Source organism: Apus apus, chromosome 1 (assembly GCF_020740795.1).
Source record: "Apus apus isolate bApuApu2 chromosome 1, bApuApu2.pri.cur, whole genome shotgun sequence".
Classification (NCBI taxonomy): domain Eukaryota; kingdom Metazoa; phylum Chordata; class Aves; order Apodiformes; family Apodidae; genus Apus; species Apus apus.
The window spans coordinates 172,908,107-172,929,348 of NC_067282.1; the positions used below are offsets into that span (position 1 = coordinate 172,908,107).

At 38.5% G+C, this 21,242-nt stretch overlaps 1 protein-coding gene across 2 annotated transcripts in view; it reads right to left on the reverse strand.

Moving 5' to 3' along the window:
• Nucleotides 1-21,242, reverse strand: part of SLC16A7 (solute carrier family 16 member 7) — an 88,512-nt gene that overhangs the window by 61,459 nt on the left and 5,811 nt on the right. Inside the window, exon 1 of one of the 2 annotated variants that reach the window (XM_051621328.1) lies at nt 5,465-5,515. The exons of the other annotated variant lie outside the window; for it this stretch is intronic. The gene's annotated coding sequence lies outside the window, so the exon portion shown is untranslated. Of the gene's footprint in view, nt 1-5,464; nt 5,516-21,242 lie in introns of those variants that run through there. 2 annotated transcript variants of the gene reach the window in all.

Consider the following 21,242-nt stretch of genomic DNA (forward strand, 5'->3'; position numbering starts at 1 on the left):
AGGATAGCTGGCCAGCAACAGATGGGGATATGCTGTTCCATCCCACAGGCTGGTAGAGCTCCTGTTGCAGCACATGATGTCCAGGAAGAATCCTAACTCTAATGCAGTACTGGTCTTCTGAAGGAGGCCTGGCTTTAAGCCAAGTCAAGTCCTAGAATTCAAAGTACATCTTAAATTGTCTGTCCACTCCATACACAGTCCAGTTGTTTCCATTTTTTCAAAGTCAGTTTTTTATGCTGGAAACTAATTCATCTGTCATTTAAATGCTTTTTTGTTTAAGATAAGGTGAAAGCATGCTGTAACCTCTGGTTTTGTGAACAGAACTTGATATACCTTTTGACAGCCTAAGAGTTCTTAAAGTAGAAAATTCTTTGCTTTTCTGATCACATGTTGTGAACATGTGTGTGTTCCACAGGTTGTGGAAGACCCCAGCCTGGAGGTGTTTAAGGCCAGGTTGGGTGAGGGTTTGTGCAGCCCCGTCTAGTGTGAGGTGTTTCTGCTCACGGCAGGGAGGCTGGAACCTGATGATCTTTAAGGTCCCTTCCAACCTTAACCATTCTATGATGAATGCAAAAGAGTCAACATAAGTTCCAGTTCCCACAAGGATGATTGCTTTCACTCAATCTGCTCTACAGGAATTTTGGCTTTATCATCAATTGACTTCTAAAACCATTAAGCTGCATTAAAAGTGTTGTTATTGAAATTTGCAATGAACTGAATTTATGTTGTATTCATTCTCTTAATGTTGTATAGACACCTAGAGTTTAATTTTGTACTTTTGATATTTCCAATTACTACTTGAAAACCAAAAACTAAAACTCATTTGAAAACTTATGGAAATTAAGATACCATGAGTGAGTGGAAAGAATTTAATAAATTGAAGATTTATGCCATTTCTCATTATCAGGGTGACCGGACGCAATCACAAGTAGCTCATTCTACTGTGAAAACTCACCTTGATTCAACTAGTGATTGTGTACCAATATAAAGAACTGTCATCTTGTCTTACCTCCTTGAAATAGAGTTACTGTCTATTATGGATAAAATTATCTATGCCAAGTCAAACACACAACATCAGAGAACAGTATGCATTTGAAGTGATAGATTCACACCAGGCTTTAAATTACAAGGCACTAACGTAAAATAATGGAAAAGCTGAACTAATACCTGAATATAGAAAAACTAACAAGTAAGTTAAAGCGGATTACAGAATAGGATTTGCCTTAGAAATACTTCTTCTTTGCATTGTTGTCTGTGGCACCACATACAAAAAGCGTTATAACTTCACAGGGTATGTATGACAAGGTGCCTTGAGCTCGTGTTTGGCAGATTATTAGAGATTTTATGCAAAACACACCTGTATAATCCCATACAGAGCCATAAGCATTCAGTAGGACATTTTGTTTCTTTCTGCCTTTTTTTTTTTTCTCTCTTTCAAAATGACATTCATGTAAAAAGACACATACTAAGTGATTTATAAACACTACTGTGTAGTAAATGTTTTTAAACACAGAAATTAAGAATTAGAAAAGGGATACGGTCTGGTATTCATTAGATGCTATTCTTTTATTAAGTATTTCTTTTTTAAGCTGAAGGATCAGTTTACTGAAATACATATACAGTCTGACCCTTTCGAATTGTCTGCTGATTTCAAAGAAAATCTGCCTACAAACAGGAATTACAGATGTTTTACAGTTCCTTTCTCTTTATCAACAGATATTTCAGTATTCAAACTAAAGGAGCAATTCATGTGAATGCTTACACTCAGCATTTTAGTACTTCTTACTAGACTCTCCAGAATTAAGCTTCACTCCAGTGAGCCTCTTAAAAGAGCCTTAATGAAAAAAAACAAACCACAACTTTGCATAATGTTCTCATACAAAGAAAATTAATATTCAGCCTAAGAATTTACAGATGTGAGCCTTTAAACAAATGCAGTGAGCTAGAATTGCTCTCTTAGCTACTAATTCACCCTTACCACAAACTAAAACATAAATCAGATCCAGTTCTGCCCAGAGAAAGGAACTGAACCTGCTGAATAAAATATTGCTATATTTCTGTCTTCTCTTTTTCTGTAAAGTCACAGCCTACTTTCTTTATGGTCCTTCTGTTCTTAAATTTGAGGTCTATAGTTCAAGGCACATCATCAGCTTATCAACTAGCAAATATTTTTAAAACTTATTAAAATAGTTAGAATAATTATTAAAATAGTTAGAACCATTATTCTAACATATTACTGTTTAACTAGTTTCTTCATACATCAGACACTATTGTTACTGTTTTACACACAACACATGCTATATATCATCCATGTAAATAAATCCTAACCCCTATATCAGGGATTCAAAATTACATGTAAAAGGACAAATCTAAGCATACGTTTATAATTTTTATTAATATTTTATATTTTATATGTATATTTTATATTTTATTTTATATTTATACAAGTAAATTATTATTTATATAGTTGGCATATATGTAGTATCTAGTTTTTGTACCAGCACACATCATATACACTGACATTTTTGTGATTTCAGAATTGCATGAATTATGCTGCTAAACATATTATATTAATTTGCTGCAGTATAATGAAAGAATAAAATTTTAAATGGAAATCTGATGAAGGAGATTGCTGAATGTTTTGTCAGGTTTCACCTATGTCAATTTTATTTGAGGTTGATGACCAGTTCCATTTGTCATCTGCAAGAAGTTGATCCCATCAGTTTTGTATCGCTTTGAATCACCAGATGGCACTTTTCCCTGCTCTAAAGACTTAACCATCTGAGCTTGTGGGAGTTAGATCTGGGAGAAACGTTGCCAGCTGAACTGATATGCTGTACAGATACTGAGTGTTTATCCAGTAAAGAATAACTTGTCTTACTCAAATCTCTTTATCTGAAAATATTCTCTCTAATTAGTAGCTATAGACAAGCAACATCTACAGAACTAGAAAAAAATAATGAAAAAAGCCCAGTTTTGTCAACACATATGGACCGCCCAGGGACATTTTTAAAGACATTTGTTCACATTCCCCACAAGACTTTATTTAAGCTGCATCTCTAACTTGAATAAAAGAATACTGACAAAATTAAATAAAACTGTGTTGAAAAGTTGGTCCACTTTTAAGTACCATTATATCTTTACTGCTTCTATTCTAGTTATGTTCTTCAAGTAATTTTTTTCCCCCCCTTGTTTCCATGGGCAATCCACAGGAATTAAAAAAACCCAGAAAAGTATGCAGCCATGGCAAGGGCTCCCAGTGGTAGTGCTATCATGATTCATTGTCATCACATACGAATGGAATATCTCAGTGGAAACACCACAAAGCAATATTTAAATATCACACAGTGATTGTTTTATAATATCTGTAACTACATTGAACACACATCTTTCACTCTCCTGTTTTGTGGGTCAAGCACAGTGCTTCCTTTCTCTGTCACTCTGGGGAGAAGAGACAAGCTGATGTGTGTTGTTTGTTTTTTTTTTCCCTCAATTTCTTTCCATCTTCTAACTGTTTAAGGGGATCTAGGGAGTTTTACTGGTAAATCAGTTCTGTGTGACAATCTGAAAAACAGTCTTTTAGGAGGTAAGTTAAAGCAAAAAGATTTGTCTTCATAATAAAACTTCACTAATGTTGCATGCAGCATCACAAAAAATCACTTGTTCAAACATGACTCCTTTAAATAAGGATTTGGGGACCTCTCTACCATTACCTTCCTTTTATTTTTACTGTCAGCAAGTGACTCTTTTTACTGTTGGAGAGTTACATTAGTTCTACATGAGGATGGGACTATATGAATATACACCAGGGTATCAGTCACTGGTGAAAAACAAAATATTACTCTTTTATATCTTCCCAGTATTTTCATTTCTCATGAATACTTCATGAATAACATTTAACGTACATTTATTGAGAATCATATAATGAGCAAATGCAAATTTTAAATATATATATATATTATAAAATACCCCTCAGAAATAAACAAGAAAATTGTCGCCATTGACCAGTTTTGTCATTTTTTGTTCTGCAGATTGACCCATTTAAGTCCATACCCTTACTACGCAGTAAATTATTACAGTGATTCTGACATTAGAAGAGTTGTGAAGATGACAGCCAAAATTCTGACCTTTAAACCACCAGCCTGCTCTAGTGAAATCAAAGATTGTTTTGCACTCAGTTTTGAGCTCAGTAAGCAAAGAATTGGACCTTCAGGCTTTAAACTTTGATAACAGGGATGACAAAAACAGCACCAAAAATCACCAGGTTATCTCCTGAAAACTCAGTAAACTTCTCCCCAAGATTGTATCTAATCATCCATTGTAAAACTGCTAGCAAGGCTGTTTAGGTTGGTTGGAAGTTTGTTGTTAAATACAAAAAAAAGGGTTGGAAATTACTTTGCATTGCTTCAGTCAAAGAAATGTAACCATTTTTAAGTGCCTACAGCTAAAACTAGGCATACTGAGTTTTGAGGTTGTAACAGACTGAAACAGTTACTTGTGTCAGTGAAATATACACCTTCATTCTTTATTATAAAAATCTCAGGCACTGCAGAAGAATGAACTGTGTAAGTGCTCAGTGAGGCTGAATAGCCTTCATCACTCAGCTTCATCCAGGGGGCTTATGTTATGTTATTGCTGGCCTCCAAAACAAGATGTTTATCATGAAGACTTGTCAAGTAAGCAAAATTGACATTGCATTTATAAATTATGAGTTACTTCAGAACACATGAGATTCATTCTCCTTGTCGACCCAGGCTCTAGTCCTGATTCCCACACATGCTGCCACAGCAATCACCTACCTTGCCCATTGCATCAGCTATGTCCCACTTGTCTTCAAATCTCCTGCCCTCATATAACTTTTTCCATACTAGATGTGAGGTTCCTTAGCTTCTTCAAAGCTATGTTTTTGCTACTTTGATTTCACTCCTTATCACTATCCTCTCATTCCTCCAATTCAATCCAAGTCACATAGCCACAGAACCACTTCCAGCACACCATTCACTCTAATTTACATTTCATGTCCATCAGTTCTGAAATCCAGCCTGAGCTACACTGATGCTTCCCTTTTTTTAAAGTTTCTCTTTAGAAGACTCATCTTTGAACTCTATTTTCTCAGAAATATTGGCAAAATATATAAACAAAAAATGTCAATCAAATCTATAAAGCCTGAAAAGACTGGGGAGTGTAACTATTCAGTAACTAATCCTTGTTATATCCTTCTAGGACCAGACACAGTGTAAGAATATTTCTTTGGTAAAGTGTTCCACACTCTTCTGCCAATATGAATCATTTTAAAGTCTGCAGCAAATATTGCACAACCCAGCAGCAAATATTGCACAACGTGCACTGCCGCATTGACTTGCCTTGCATTTAATTAGTCAATTAGTTTTGCATGGATTACCTCTGTAACCTGAAACTTCCTATTACCACTAAACCAAAAGGAAATAGAAAAACAGCACGTTACCTGGCAGACGGCTGCTGTCCAAGACAAAAATCTGAACTTGATAGATACAGAGCCTTTGTTCAGTTTGAACATTTAAAGACTCTTTGGAGACCTGATTGGCTGATTATCACACATGATGTTTGGGCGGTTTATTTTGTGTGACCAACTGCCAAACCAACAAGTATCTCAAATTACTAAGGCACAAGAGGTTATGGTGAAGCTCAACATTCAGAACACAATCCCACAGGACTTCTGGGAACATTACATCGTCTGTTTGAAGTTCTTTCACAGTTTCTTTGTCTGACACGTAGGATTTTTCCTTCTCATCAAAAGGAATTCAAAGGCATAATTGGATGCTATAGCCTTTAAAGTGAGTGCTAATATCTGGGGACACCTGAAAATAGTTTGTGCCTATCGCTAAGAAGTTCAGCAGGTACTAGGGTGCTTGGTGTGAACCTGCCTTTTAAAACACATAGTAAGATTAGGATTAATATGATTTTGTACAACAAATTAAAAATTTAATCAAAATACTCTAAAGATCATCTGCAGAAGCTTAAAAGTAAAATTGCAGGCACTTAATGCAGCTAATGTTGCAAAGGATTTTTTTTTTTCTCATTTGAGCAAAATTATCCAGCAATTAACAGTAAGTATGCAATTGACTTAGACATTTTTACACTGCTCCATTTACAGGAATATTAAAATACCACATTAGGCTTTTTAGAGTAATTATAAACTTATTTTTATTAATAAGCAATGCTAACAACTACATTATTTAAAAAGCTGTATTTTGCTGGAGACAATGCAAAATTTACTTCAGAACTCAAAATATATTTTTCCACTATTGCCTACATTTTACCAAAAGTCACCATTTTTTAAGGAAAATTAAAAAAAAAATGCACACATAAAAAGCAAGTTGTACCTTAGAGCAGATTGTAACTTCACTCAAGAACTCTGAGCAAAATGATTTTACAAGTTCACATCGAACTTCTTTCTTTTTAATTCCAAAAATAACATTAACTTTTTTTTTTAAGAACCAAACAAAAAGGTATATGTGTTATTACCACTGCTATTTTTCACCAGTCTCTCACACCATACTTGCTTGACCCAGGTAAATCCTGGAGGGGATGAAACTGCATGGCCAAATGAAAAGGAAAAAACGATTTTAAAAAAATTTAAACTTTTCCCTTGTTCTAGATATTCACTGTGCAATTGATATGAAAGCCTCCAAGCACTTAGAAGTGCCTTGTTTGGGAATTTTAGGCAGTCTCTGGGACAAACTTTATGAGAATATTGTTGCTACTTTCTTCACTGCCCACCACTTTGAGTATTCACAGGGAAAGAAGAAATTATCTCAATTAATTTCTTAATTTATCTGAAAATAATGATGTTAATGATTATCTGCATTTCTAAGACCTGTGACAATCTTGCATGAAAAGTGAGACGAGTTCTAGCACTACTGGAAGCACACGCAATATGGGAGTTGCTTAAAGGAAAACACTAGTGCAATAATGAGAAAATATCATTTAATTGATCTCTGTACTGTCTAAAACTTCAATTTTAATATGGAATGCTTCCTTTGGGAAGGATGAAATATATTGGAGATAATACGTGGCAGTAATAGGTAAACCTCTATTGCCAAACTGCAGGGAGGACACTTGCAAGGGGTGTTCTTTTCATCACTGAGGACAACAACAGGAAGGGAATGTGTTTGCTGACACAAGCACATAAGAAGAGGACAAAAAGGAAGTAAACACGGGTTGCTGAACTCTGACAGAGACCCTGCAGTGACAGAAATATCTTGTTTCCTATTATTGGAGAGAAATAGGAAGTGAGGCATTGTTCATGCTGGAAACCCTCTGTTAGATTTTGACAACTTGTGTTTAGTCCTGGGGTACAGCTTCTCACTTGTGTCAGCAAAGTTGCTCCCCCCCACCATGCCCATCGATGGCAGGCCCTTCCTTCCGCAGGATCTTGTGCAGGGGAACAGAAAATCACCTCTGGACTCAAGATTGTTGCACCCGTGAAAGGCAGCCACAGGAAGAGAGATTAGCAACATGTACCACTGTGATGTCCCTAGAAGGTGAGCCCACAGCTGTCCTCTGGTGATGCTGACTGCATGGTCAACACAGGTGGGGAAAGCACAGGACCAGCTTGGCATCACAGTGGTAGACCATAGTTGCCTTTTGTTCATCCACTTCAGATAACAAACAGAAGAATCTAAGTCTGGGCCTACATCAAGGCTGATCTTCTAAATCCAGGGAACTGAGCCTGAGGTAGAAGGTTTGAGCTAACACTAAAGTGTGCTTCTGAGTGACAGAGCTAATTGCCAGAGGACATGCTACTGTCAGTTAGCTCCCCTGAATTTCACTGTCAGCTTGAACTTGACAATAAATAAAAGTTATTACTGTCTTTGAGCTTTGACTACAAGAAAGGCATGATTACCAAGAGAGCTATTACTCAGCTCACCACATGAGACTAATCTGGAAATGTATTTTGTGAATAGTAATGATTGTGGGTTTTTAAAAACTATAGGAATCCAGCTACTAGAGGGCTCCTCTAAGACAGGTGCCTAGATGTAATCGCTTTACTGCACCTTGCTGCCCATTGACACATAGGCACATACTTGTTAAATTTAACCACTCCTTCCTGAAAAAGAGCCAGACACCAGGAAGAGGCTGAAGTTTTGGGATCTTCTGGGATCATGAGCTTAAGCTATCAACATTGAAGAAAGTTCAGCATAACCATTTAGTCTGGACACTGATCTGAACTTCATCTCAGACATGCTACTCACTAACAGCTGTTCCAGTACAACATCTGTTTATTAATAGGCACTTAAAAAAAAATCAGTTTTGCACACAGCCAAATGATATCTTTAATATTACACACAATTTTTTCTTCAACCACAATCCAAGGATGTTGAATTCCTTGAAAGACTGTTTTACATTACCAGCAGCAATAGTACTTAAAGCTATATAGCTATTTGTTCAAATAATGGGTGTTTGGTGAAAGGTTTTTTTCTGCTGGTGTGAATTTTTGGTTTTGGTGTAATCCCTTGCAAGACTTCATATGCTGGGAGATGATGCTGTTTCTTCTGCTAGTATATGATTTCATCTTTTTACATTTTAGGAAAGATCTATTTGTAACAAAGACTTGCAAGATATTATTTGGCTTACACTTGATTTGTGACTTTTTCTGATTTAAGAGACAGAAACATCACAGCCATATTTAGACATTGACAGTGTTGACATCTGCATGTGAGCCAGATACCTAGGTTCCACTTACAGCCAATGGGCAGAACTGAACTTCTGGGATGCATCTCACTGATCAGTTTTAGACCATCTAAGCTATAACAAATTATGTGGCCTACAAGTGCCTTGATCTTCCCATTATATAGAGTCTAATTAACCAAATTATCAATATCTATGCTACTGAACTCTGCATTTGAATGAACACTTCTGTGTGCTCATAATACAGCTTCTTGGTAGTGTAGGAGATTGGAAGTAATTAACCAGTTCCTTCTTCCAGTTCAGTGTTTTTAAATTTTAATTGTTTTGGGCAGGTAGGAGGAGAGTTTTCATGTTTACTTATTTAATTCTTATAAAATAAGAAAGTTTAGAAGTATACGTTCTGGATTCTAAAAATGTTCTTCCTGTTTTCTTTGAAGTAGATCCACAGCTTTGCAGTATAGTGTTGAAATCTGCAATTTTGCAGTCTTTTCTGTATTGCTGAGAAAAATACATTCAGTTTGGCAGAGTAATGAATCTCTGAAAAGTATTCACTGCAATACCCATATTTTGTTGCTCTGTTTGTAAAATGTGCAACTCAGGAATGTTGCATTATGAACATTTTTATGGCTATCATGGCCGTATAGAAGAAAATTTATGGAAGATGCAGGTAAACTATCTCATGCTTTATGTACATACCATAGCCAACTAATACTATTCTTTTGAAAGTAAATCTTCAAGTCAAGTCTTGTATAACTAAAGCAAATCTCTGCCTTGTTAAAAAAAAATAAAATAAAGGAAAAAAGAAACAGTGACAAATTTCATTTGTGCAATTTTAATTCACATTTTACTCAACTAAGTTATTGCATAAACCATCCATTTAAAGGTTCAATGTCTTACTGAAAAACAAAGAGGGCAGCTCACCTTAGGTAAAGACTGGACAGCGGCCCAGAGCTGCAGAATTAGAGAGGCAACATTTTTAGAGCCAATTTGTGACTGCAATGATTAAATTGCTAATAAGACATTAATTTTTAGAATGTGGAAATATTTTGTCTTGTATATTTCTGGAATTCTATAAGACAGTATTTCATAATAGATAAATATGTGGCATTCTGAAATTCTATTAAAATGCCTACTATTAAATATAATTTATTGGAAATGTTGGAGCAGTGGCAGCAGAATATATTCTATTCAAGGCAACAAAATAGCTAGGGCTGCCTCTGAAGATACAGATAGTGAACATACATCAGGAACTGCTTACAATTAACCAGAAAAATAGTTTGCCGGAGATACTACCAAGACTTTTCAAATGAGCTTGAGAATTCCATAGTAGATCTATTTGCAGAAAAAAAATCCACAATAATAATTTAAAGCTATTCTCTGTGAATTATTAAAAAAAGTGTTCTCATTTAGGCCTGAAATATTGGGTTTGTTTTGTTTGTTTTGTTTGTTTGTTTCTTTGTTCGTTTGGTGTGGGGTTTTTTTATTAGGTAACTGCAGTTAAACAAGAGCTTGGGTAATAAAATATGCCATAGGACGTGACAGTGCACAATTTGTGGGTGTTAGGTAAGAAAAAAAAAGCAAATCTGAAAGGTGTGCTGCCACATTGCTCAACATCGTGTGAACACACAATCTTTTGGGAAGGTTCTTACCTAATTCTCCTGTGAGCAATCTTTTGCAGTGTTTATCTTCAAGAGATAGTAATGGGTGAATGGAGAAGACCATAAGGAACCATGAATGGATAACAGCAGGACCAAACAGACTTGCTGTTACCTGGGTAATGTGAAACACAGAGATTTTCTCATTTGTCTTCAAAATGGCAATAACTCCTCTGTCTTGTACACCATCATTATATGATATATAATCATAAACTAAATAAAAGAACGCAACACGTTCAAAATCATTTATAAGGCTACAGATGTTTATAACTCTATCAGGACAGAGTTAAGCCTTTTTCACCAACAGAAAAGGGCTGGCTGATGATATAAAACTTTATAGGAAACTAGGCTGTACAGACCATGACATGGTCTCTTCAAGGATCTGCTTGGTCGGGTACCATGGGACAAAGCCTTGGAGGGAAGGGGAGCTCAGGAAAGCTGGTCCATATACAAGGATCACTTCCTCCATGCCCAGGAGCTGTGTGCCCCAACAAAGAGGAAGGCAGGCAGGAGAGCCATGGGGCCTGTATGGCTGAGCAAGGGTCTTTTGGACAAAGTTAAAAAAAAAAACAAGGTATGCAGACAGTGGAAGCAGGGACAGGTAACCTGGGAGGAGTACAGAAAAGTTGTCAGAGAAGTAAGGAAGCAGGTAAGGAAGGCCAAAGCACAGACAGAGTTAAACCTAGCCAGGAACAACAAAAGAGGTTTCTAAAGGTACATCAGCAATAAGAGGAAGATGAGGGAAACTGTGGGCTCACTTCAGAAGAAAACTGGAGACCCAGCCACGCAGAACATAGAGAAGGCTGAGGTACTCAATGACTACTTTGCCTCAGTCTTCACTGGCAAAGACTCTGGTCACACTATCCAAGTTAGAGAAGGTGAAGGCATGGACTGTGAGTAGGAAGATCTCCCCACTGTAGGAGAAGAGCAAGTTCATGACCATCCGAAGAACCTGAACATGCACAAATCCGTGGGACCTGACCAGATTCATCCTTAAGGAACTGGCGGATGAAGTTGCTGAGCCACTATCCATCATATTTGAAAAGTCTTGGCAGTCTGGAGAAATTCCCACTGACTGGAAAAGGGGAAACATAACTTCCATTTTCAAGAAGAGAAGAAAGGAAGACCCAGGGAACTACAGGCCAGTCAGTCTCACCTATGTGCCCAGCAAGATCAGGGAGCAGATCCTTCTGAAGGCTTCTAAGGCACATGGAAAACAAAGGAGTGATAGGTGATGGCCAACATGGCTTAACCAAGGGCAAATCCTACCTAATTTGGTGGCCTTCTACCGTGGGGTCATGGCATCAGTGGAAGAGCAACCAACATAATTTACCTGGACCTGTGTAAAGCCTTTTACACTGTCCCGTACAACATCCTGGTATCAAAACTGGAATGGTAAAGATTCGATGGATGGACCACTTGCTGGGTAAGGAACTGGCTGGCTGGTCATACTCAAAGAATGCTGATCAACGGCTCGATGGTGGTGTTCCCCAGGCGTCGGTATTACCAAGAGGTGGGTTCGTGCAAACTGCATGGAGTTCAACAAGGCCAAGTGCGAGGTCCTGCACCTGGGTCAGGGCAGTCCCAAGCCCAAATACAGACTGGGTGGCGAATGGTTAGAAAACAGTCCAGAGGAGAAAGACGTGGAGGTGATGGTGGACATGAGCCAGCAATGTGTGCTGGCAGTCCAGAAAGCCAACTGTGTCCTGGGCTGCATCAAAAGAAGCATAGCCAGCAGGTCAAGGGAGGTGATTCTCCTCTTTTATTTGGCTCTTGTGAATACTGTGTCCAGTTCTGGAGCCCCCAACATATGAAGGACATGGAGTTCATGGAGAAAGTCCAGAGAAGGGCCACTAAAATGAACCAAGGGCTGGAGCACTCTCCTATGAGGACAGGCTGAAAGAGTTGGGGCTGTTCAGCTTCAAGAGAAGAAGGCTCTGGGGGGACCTTATAGCAACCTTCAAGTACCTGAATGGAGCCCACAGAAAAGCTGGGGAGGGACTTTTTACGAGGGCTCATAGTGAGAGGACAAGTAGTAATGGATCAAAACTGGAAGAGGGGAGATCTAGGTTAGACATTAAGAGGAAATTATTTAGTGTGAGAGTGGTGAGACACTGAACAGGTTGCACAGGGAATCTATGGAAGCCGCATCCCTGGAAGTGTTCAAGACCAGGCTGGATGGGGCCCTGAGCAACCTGATCTAGTGGGAGGTGTCCCTGCCCATGTAGGGGGGTTGAAACTAGATGATCTTTAAAGTCCCTTAGAACTCAAACCATTCTATGATTCTACAATTCCATGAATACCACCTAATGTCTTAAATAAAGAAGTATTGAATTGACCACTAACTTTCTTACTTTTTTAAAGCACCGTAGTAGCTCATGAAAACAAAATATGTTCAAATCACTCATATATGTTTGCTATTTTTCTCTTTTACTCAGATCACTTTAGATTCTTAAACTAAATCCCTTGCTTTGTCTTTCATAAATTACTTGTGGGCAAGTGTGTTTTTCAGAGTAGAAAACTGTTTTTTTCTAATAAGATCAGATAATGTATGTGAGTCTAATTCAATGGAACTGAGTGTATACATGAGACTTACTGAGTATCAGTTCTTCAGAGAGGAGAGGATGCAGAGAGGACATGGCAAAATAAAAGGTAAGAGGAAAATTAGCTTGAATGGAGTGGTACTATTGCCTTTATTGACATCTTCATTTTTAGTGGTGTATGTCTGTGAAAGCCCGTAAATCTTAGCCTTAACTTAGTAAAAGTTGTCATCCCATAATTATTATGTTAAGCAAAAAAATCTGTTTTCAGCCTGCAAGTATATGCAAGCAAATGCAATTTCCAAATTGATAGTTTATGACTTACATATAGACACATAAATTGATAAAGATATGTTATATATTTGTTGAAAGTACACTCAGCTTTTCAGTCAAATTTGATTTTGATTGATTAATTTTGATGATTAAGGGAGGCATTTAAAACAAGTAAGCAATAAAGGTAGATATAGTGGGAGCGTGACAGTTGCACTTATGTATACATTAATATATAAGCATAGTGATAAAAATATTTGGCAATTGATGAAGTAATTTTGTTTAGGCAGGAAGGAGATATAATCCATAGTGATTAAAAGGTGTAGTACAATGTCTTTCTATGCCTGGAGGGGCAGCTGTTCTAGCAGAAGCTTTCACCTCAGGGGGGACCAACTCTTGGCTGTAGTTTCTAGCAGGGTAAAGCAGGTTTATTTTTATGGGCAGAAATGCACACAAATTCTGCCAACTGAGGCTCCTCAGGAGACAGATAAATTTTATGCAGCTCCCAGCTGGTCTGAATACCACTCCAGCAGCACCTCTCCCCTACAGCTCACTTTTCTCTTTTGCTCTCTGTCCTAATCAGCTTCTTTCAAGCCACCCTGAGTACATCTATTTGAGATAAATACACCACTTTTAGCTATCCCAGGTAAAAGATTCAGATCAATGTACAGGTTCATTGTAGCCCTACAGCAATTATTTTGTGCATCTGTGTAGTTTTTTTAAGGCAATAACCTTAGCACTTACACAAACAGCCTCTCAAAAGTCAGCCCATCATCCACAACTGCTCAAACTGCTCTAGTACATAGGCTGCTGCTCCGACAGTACTGTGCATTCCCTCCACTCTGAGGCATAGAGGGTTTTTTGGTAGCTACTACAGCTTTCCTCAAAAGCAGGGCAGGAAACAAGTTGATGCATTGCTGGACTGCCTGAGAATTAAAGGCCAACAGCCTGACAGATTACAACATGTACCTTTCCTTCTTTTTTCTACCTTCAAGACCCTGTGCCTTCTCTCTGCTGTCACCAGCCTTCCTACTCCTGCTTGAAAAATCACTGCAACACCCTCCAAGACAAGAAATTACCAATTCTCTGAGGGGAAAAAAAAAAAAAAAAGTCTTACATAAGCTCTTCTCTTTAGGACAAGTGATAGTCTCTGATGGTTCCCATTTGCAGCAGGAAGTAGGCAGCCCATTTCTACCCTCAGCAGGGCCCAGATAAACAGTTCTATCAAATGAAGAAATAAGCAGGGATTCCCTCTGGCAAGGTCAGAGGAGCAGATGAAAATGACCCTGGGAGCATGAGTCCAACCAAATACAAAAGTTTCTGTGCTCAGTGGGGTTTGGTTAAATAATTCAGGTCCAATATTTTAGGAACACAAATACAAACCATTCCCTTCTCAGTAGGGTAACAGAAACAAACACACAAAGTTAATGAACCCAGCAGGGATTGACCAAACAGTTCAAACTCTGCTTTGGAGCAGTGAGAATAGCTATGAAGCAAATGACCTTAGCCACTTGGCTCTGGAAAACAGAACCTGTTCTGCTTTGGTTGGATGAGTAAAAACTTCTGTGATTATAGGAGTCCTCCATTCTCTAGGGAGATAAAATTACTGTTAAATGCTGACTAAAGAATCACCTGTTCAGTTCTGACAGTTCATGTGCTAAGTCAAAGAAATGGCAGTGAAATGTCTTCTCCAAGTATCTGATCCCTTTGTTTCTTACTGAGTCAAGTTTCTACATCTCCTCATGCTTCTTTACTGCCAACACGTGGGTTCCTCTCCTTCAGTCTCATATTTTCTTTCACACTGTTCTCCTTGTATTATACATGCTTTTTCATCACTATTCACTATACCTTCCTACATACCTGGTCATATAAATTTATATGTATCTATGGTACTCATGGCAGATCAATATAGGCTGTAAATCACAGAATCACAGAATCACCAAGGCTGGAAAACACCTTTAAGATCATCAAGTCCAGCCTATGACCAACACCACCACATTGGCTAGACCATGGCACTAAGTGCCACATCCAGTCTTTCCCTGAACATATCCAGGGATGGTGCCTCTACCACTTCCCTGGTACTGCAACACTAGAACTTCCTGAAACATCAAGGCAGTATATTCACACTTCTTCCAAGGGTTTCTTCATTTCCCTATTTCATCTCCTAGTATGCAGCATGTTGCATTTCTTCCCATTTTTACATCACTTTGTGCATTTGAATAGATACACTTAATTACTCCTGTTAGAAAACTATCTCCTTATGCCTAATCAGTTGCCATAATGAGAAGCAAGTAGATGCTTCTTTGACACTACACCATAATGCAAGATTCTCTGCTTAGAAAACAACTGTATCTGCTGTTCAAAGTACTTATAAAATAGGCTGTTCAGCACACATTTATAACTTCTGATTCCATCCAGTACCAGTGTTGCATAGAAGAGAGGATTGATTTAAAAGAGTATTTAAGCTTCAGTTATTAAGAGATAACAACCTACTTACCCAGGATCCTGTAACACTGTAATTAAAGATCCTAATTTAGGTTTCACAAAACAATTGTGCTGCATACAAAAACTGCTGTATTTATACACCTGGGATAACACTGGTAAGTGGGGGAAAAGAAAAAAAAAAAAAAAAGAAAAGAAAGAAAGAAAAAAAATCCTTACTCCCTTATTAAGGTTAAAAATATATTCTGAATCCTCAGTAAAACATACCATTCAGTATTCTGTAAGAATCCTATTCTATTAGACTAGCAATTTAACCACAATAATTTAAAAGCTTGGAATAATAAAAGCTATTGTAGTTGCCATTTCCACGCTTACTTTTCAGTACTTTTAAATTCTCTAATTTTTCAGAAAATAGATGCAAGAAAAAAATATTATGACCTCATAGCTAAAATTCATTTGCCATGAGAAAAAGATGTTTTGAGTAATCATTTTAGGTATACAGTATTTCAGCAATACTAAAGTATATCCAGAAGTATAAGTTGATTACCCAGGTAAGCAAGAACATCTTGCTTCATTAGCACCTTTCTATGCTATCACATTCAAAGAAGAAACTGTTTTAATTGTGGAAAGAATGGGCTTTTGTACCTTATTACATTACAAACACACCATGACTGTAATTTCCAGGTTGCATAAACCAATCAGCTTTAGTATTAAGAATAATGGTGGAAACCTCTATTTCTTTAACCACAAAAATTATTCTGAGCTGGAAACTGTCAACTGGATCAACATTTTCTTATGCACATGGGTGCTACTGGACACAGCCATGTACACATGACGTATTTACATTTAATATGTCAAAGCTCCTTTTTCACAGCACACATCTGAGGGAGCTGCCTGTGCATGTGCAGATCACAAACATGTGCAGTGGGATGCATCAGGGGATTGCTGGCTACCATGGAGCTTCACGGTGCTGAACAAGTCATCAGTCAGGAACCCCCTTTTCATCCACCTACTACTAATACACCTGAAGAAATCCATACTGTAGAGTCCATGTTGGCTCCCACTGAGGTCATAGGCCATCATTACTTAAGATGACAGTTCTAGACTTTATTTAATTTTAGAGTGTTAAGTGCAATGGTTTTGAATGTGTTTTACATTATTAGCAAAGTACTTCTGGAAGTCAAGATATTCAAGCACTAGACTAAACAGTGGCTATAATCTATCACTCAATTGTTTGTTAAGTTTTTCTCATGTCTTATTACATATTCATTTCTTTATTAACACTTGTTTGATGGATATCACGGTACACATAACAACACTGCCAAGAATGCATACTCATTTAGTGATCAGACAACACAACTGTTCATCACCAACAGAAAACCTTGCTATGGACCACAATTAGCACACAGAAATAATAAAAATAAAGGTCAACATTCTCTCTCTTTTCTTAAAAATAATTTTTAAAAACCCAGCAACAATCTAAAGACAACTAAAAAACACTCTGACTGAAAATATGACACATTATTCCATTTCTGCTAGCCTGAAGATATTTGACTCTGTGAAATTCCTCAAAATAATGTTATTTCCTCTGGTTAATGTCTCTCTCTTCTCCTCTGTATTCCTCTTCTACATTTGTCATTTTTTTAAGGGTACAATTTTTTGTTCAACCTCATCATAATACCTGAAAGGCAGAATTAAAAAACAGAAGGGTGAAGAATGTAAACGTTTGTAAATCTAAAAATAAAAATAGCATCAACAAAACATAAATACTTATCACTATGAAGACTCATCATCTGTGCTGTACAAAAGCTCTCCTGCAAACGAGCATGTCTCAAACAGTTTCCAGTTGTATTATGGAAAACCCATTATGCTGATAGGATGAGTATTTTATCTTATACTTTATCTTCCAAGCTCAAGACAAGAGCATCCCAATGGGTGGGGATCAATAAAGGGAGCCAGGAGACCCACATAGTTAAAAAGGGAACTGCTGGGCAAGCTCAAGTGGAAGAGAGTTTGCAGACCATGGAAGGAGGGGCTGGCCACTTGGGAGGCATATAGGACTGTTGTCAGAGGGTGTAGGGAGACAACTAGGAAAGCTAAGGCCTCCTTGGAATTAAATCTTGCAAGAGAGGTCGAGGACAACAGAAAGGGCTTATTCAAATACATTAAAGACAAAACTAACACTAGAGGCAATATAGGCCCACTGCTGGATGAGGTGGGTGCCCTGGTGACAGAGGATACAAAGAAGGCAAAGTTACTGATTGCCTCCTTTGCCTCTGTCTATACTGCTGGAAACTGTCCTCAGAAGCCCCAGACCCCTGAGGCCCCAGAGGAAGCCAGGATAAAGGAAGTGTTTGCCTTGGTTCATGAGGACTAGGCTAGGGATCAGTTAAGCAATCTGAACATCCATAAATCCATGGGTTCTGATGAGACACACCCATGGGTGCTGAGGGAGCTGGCAGAAGTCATTGCTAGGTCACTCTCCATCATCTTTGGTAAGTCATGGGGAACAGGAGAGGTGCCTGAGGACTGGAGGAAAGCAAATGTAACTTCAGTCTTCAAAAAGAGTAAAGAAGGAAGACCTGGGTAACTATAGACCAGTCAGCCTCACCTCCACCCCTGGAAAGGTGATGGAACAACTTATCCTTGGTGCTGTCTCTAGGCATATCAGGGATAAGAGAGTCATCAGGAGGAGTCAACACAGTTTTATCAATGGGAAGTCATGTTTAACCAACCTGATTACCTTTTATGAGGTGGATAGATTATGGTAGTGTAGTTGATGTGGTTTATCTTGATTTCAGTAAAGCATTTGACACCATCTCCCAAAGCATCCTCGCAGCTAAACTGAGGAAGTGTGTTCTGGATGATCAGGTAGTGAGGTGGGTTGTGAACTGCTTGAAAGGAAGAAGTCAGAGACTTGTGGTCAATGGGACAGAGTCTAGTTGGAGGCCTGTATCTAGTGGAGTCCCTCATAGATGGGTTCTGGGACTAGTACTATTCAAAATATTCATCAACGACCTGGATGAGGGAACAGAGGGCACTGTCAGCAAGTTCACTGATGACACAAAACTGGGAGGTGTGGCTGACACACCAGTAGGCTGTGTTGTCATCCAGTGTGACCTAGATAGGCTGGAGAGCTGGGCGGGGAGAAATTTAATGAAATACAACAAGGGCACGCGTAGAGCCTTGCATCCGGGAAAGAACAACCCCATGTACCTGTATAGGTTGGGGACTGACCTGTTGGAGTGCAGGGCAGGGAAAAGGGACCTGGGGGTCCTGGTGGACAGAAAAATTACCATGAGCCAGCAGTGTGCCCTTGTGGCCAAGAAAGTCAATGGCATCCTGGGATGTATTAGAAGGGGTGTGGTTACTAGGTTGAGAGAGCAACTCCTCCCCCTCTACTCTGCCCTGGTGAGGCCACATCTGGAATACTGTGTCTGGAATACTGGGCCACTCAGTTCAGGAAGACCGGGGAACTGCTTCAAAGAGTCCAGTGCAGAGCTACAAAGATGATTAAGGGAGTAGAACATCTCCCTTATAAGGAAAGGCTGAGGCAACTGGGTCTCTTTAGCTTGGAGAAGACTGAGGGGTGACCTCACTGAAGTTTATAAATATGTAAAGGGTGAGTGTCAGGAGAATGGAGCCAGGCTCTTCTCAGTGATGTCCAGTGACAGGACAAGGGGCAACAGGTACAAGCATAGGTGGTTCCACGTAAACATAAGGGAAAACATTTTCACTGTGAGGGTGACAGAGCACTGGAACAGGCTGCCCAGAGAGGTTGTTGAGTCTCCTTCTCTGGAGACTGTACATGTTCCTGTGCGAGCTACTCTAGGTGATCCTGCTCTGGCAGGGGGGTTGGACTAGATGATCTTTCAAGGTCCCTTCTAACCCCTAACATTCTGTGATTCTGTGATTCTGTGAGAATTTTATTCTAATAAATGGGGGGAATGAAAAGGTTTTCCCAGATATAAAGATGGGAAGAGAAGGATAGAGAAGATGGACACATGACAGTGTTTGGAAACAGAGAAATCATTTTGATAATCATTATGAGAAATAATTTCAATTTAAACTCATGAGGTAAGCCAAAGCAAGCGATGCAGAAAACTAACTGAGTGCTGAGAAGCAGTTGAAAGACTCTCCGCAGCCATTACTGTGTATAAACCATGAGTAATGCCTTTTAACCCAGTGGAAATGCACAAAAGGAAGGCAGCTCAAGTTCAGACTCGAAGTATGAGGAGCAGAGGATACGTCAGCCAAGCAACAATGACATATTCTTTGACTGAGAGACAATACAATGTTTTTAGGTCTGTTTTAAATGTCCTTCCTGGATTTCCATGCCTCATGTGAATTTGGCCTTATATTCATCTGATTTATTTTTTTTTTTATAAAACTCTCACTGTTACAATATAGCTAAAACTGAGACAGGGCATGCACAGCTCTCATATGCACTAGTGTTGTTATGTTTCAATGAGGAAATAAGCTAAATTGAAATAAAGCACCATCCTACCTAGTGTAACTACATCAAAATATCTAATTTTTGATAACTACATTAGAAAAAAATGAGAACAAAAACTGCCATATGCCTCCAGCCAACATAATTGTATCTGCACAAGAACAGGAAAACAGGATCTTCTTTTTACTTATTCTTCAGAAATACAATGCATACTTCATGCTTTGTAAATACAGGTTATTGTGGCATATTCTTTCCTACCTATTTTCATTAAATATATAATAGAGGTCTCAAAATACACAAGGTTTTTTTCACTCCATGCTAAAACCTGGCATTGTGGCTTCTAATCATGAGCAATTGAGTCTCCTGATTCACCTTTTGTAGAGTTGGTGAGAAGAGGGGAAAGAGGCTGCCTAATGGAAGACAGGGCATTAGGAGCCCTGTGTGACACAATGAGCAGAGATCTTATGAATTCCTCAGGGCAGAAAGGAAGCCTTTAATGTAACACTATGTACAAATTACTATAAAGATGTACATCTTAAAGAGGGTTTCATAATGGGATGATAGACTCATTGCCTTCTTCAGCTTCCAGCACCAATTTCCCTCCACAGCCTATTCTGTTCTCTCTACCTCCTTCCAGATGAAACCCCCTTGCTCAGCCATCTTGAGCCTCTGTCCTAGGCACACTTTCTCTACCTCTGAAATTTATCTTCTGTTCCAAATTGCAGTTTATAGCTCACCAATTTCTATTTCTAACATCAGCAGGAGGCATTGTTGAGAACATGGGGCCAAATACCCATTTTCACATTCAAATCCATCACTGGCATAGCATGCAAAAGTAGTTAACTTCTAGAAAATATTTGTTCAGTGAAGAGTGTACTCAGCAAAGGCAGAATTGTCAAGGAATTTAACACATAAAATTCCAATTCTTAAGAAATCAGACACCTGCATTCTCATGGGGAGCTTATTTGCATCATTAAGTTGTTCTTTTTCCTTTCTCTTTTGAACCTTCCCTGCAGGCCTTATTAAGAACACAGACTATAGGAACTCAATATAGTAACCTCAATTCCTATCACATTTTAATTCAATAGCACGGCAAAGTGTTGAGATGTCCTACACATTAAGTTTTCCAATTTCCAACTCCCAGTAAGGTCACCAGAGAAAAACAGCTATGTCTCTCAGAAGCCACTTTGTTATAGTTGGTAGTTTGAACAT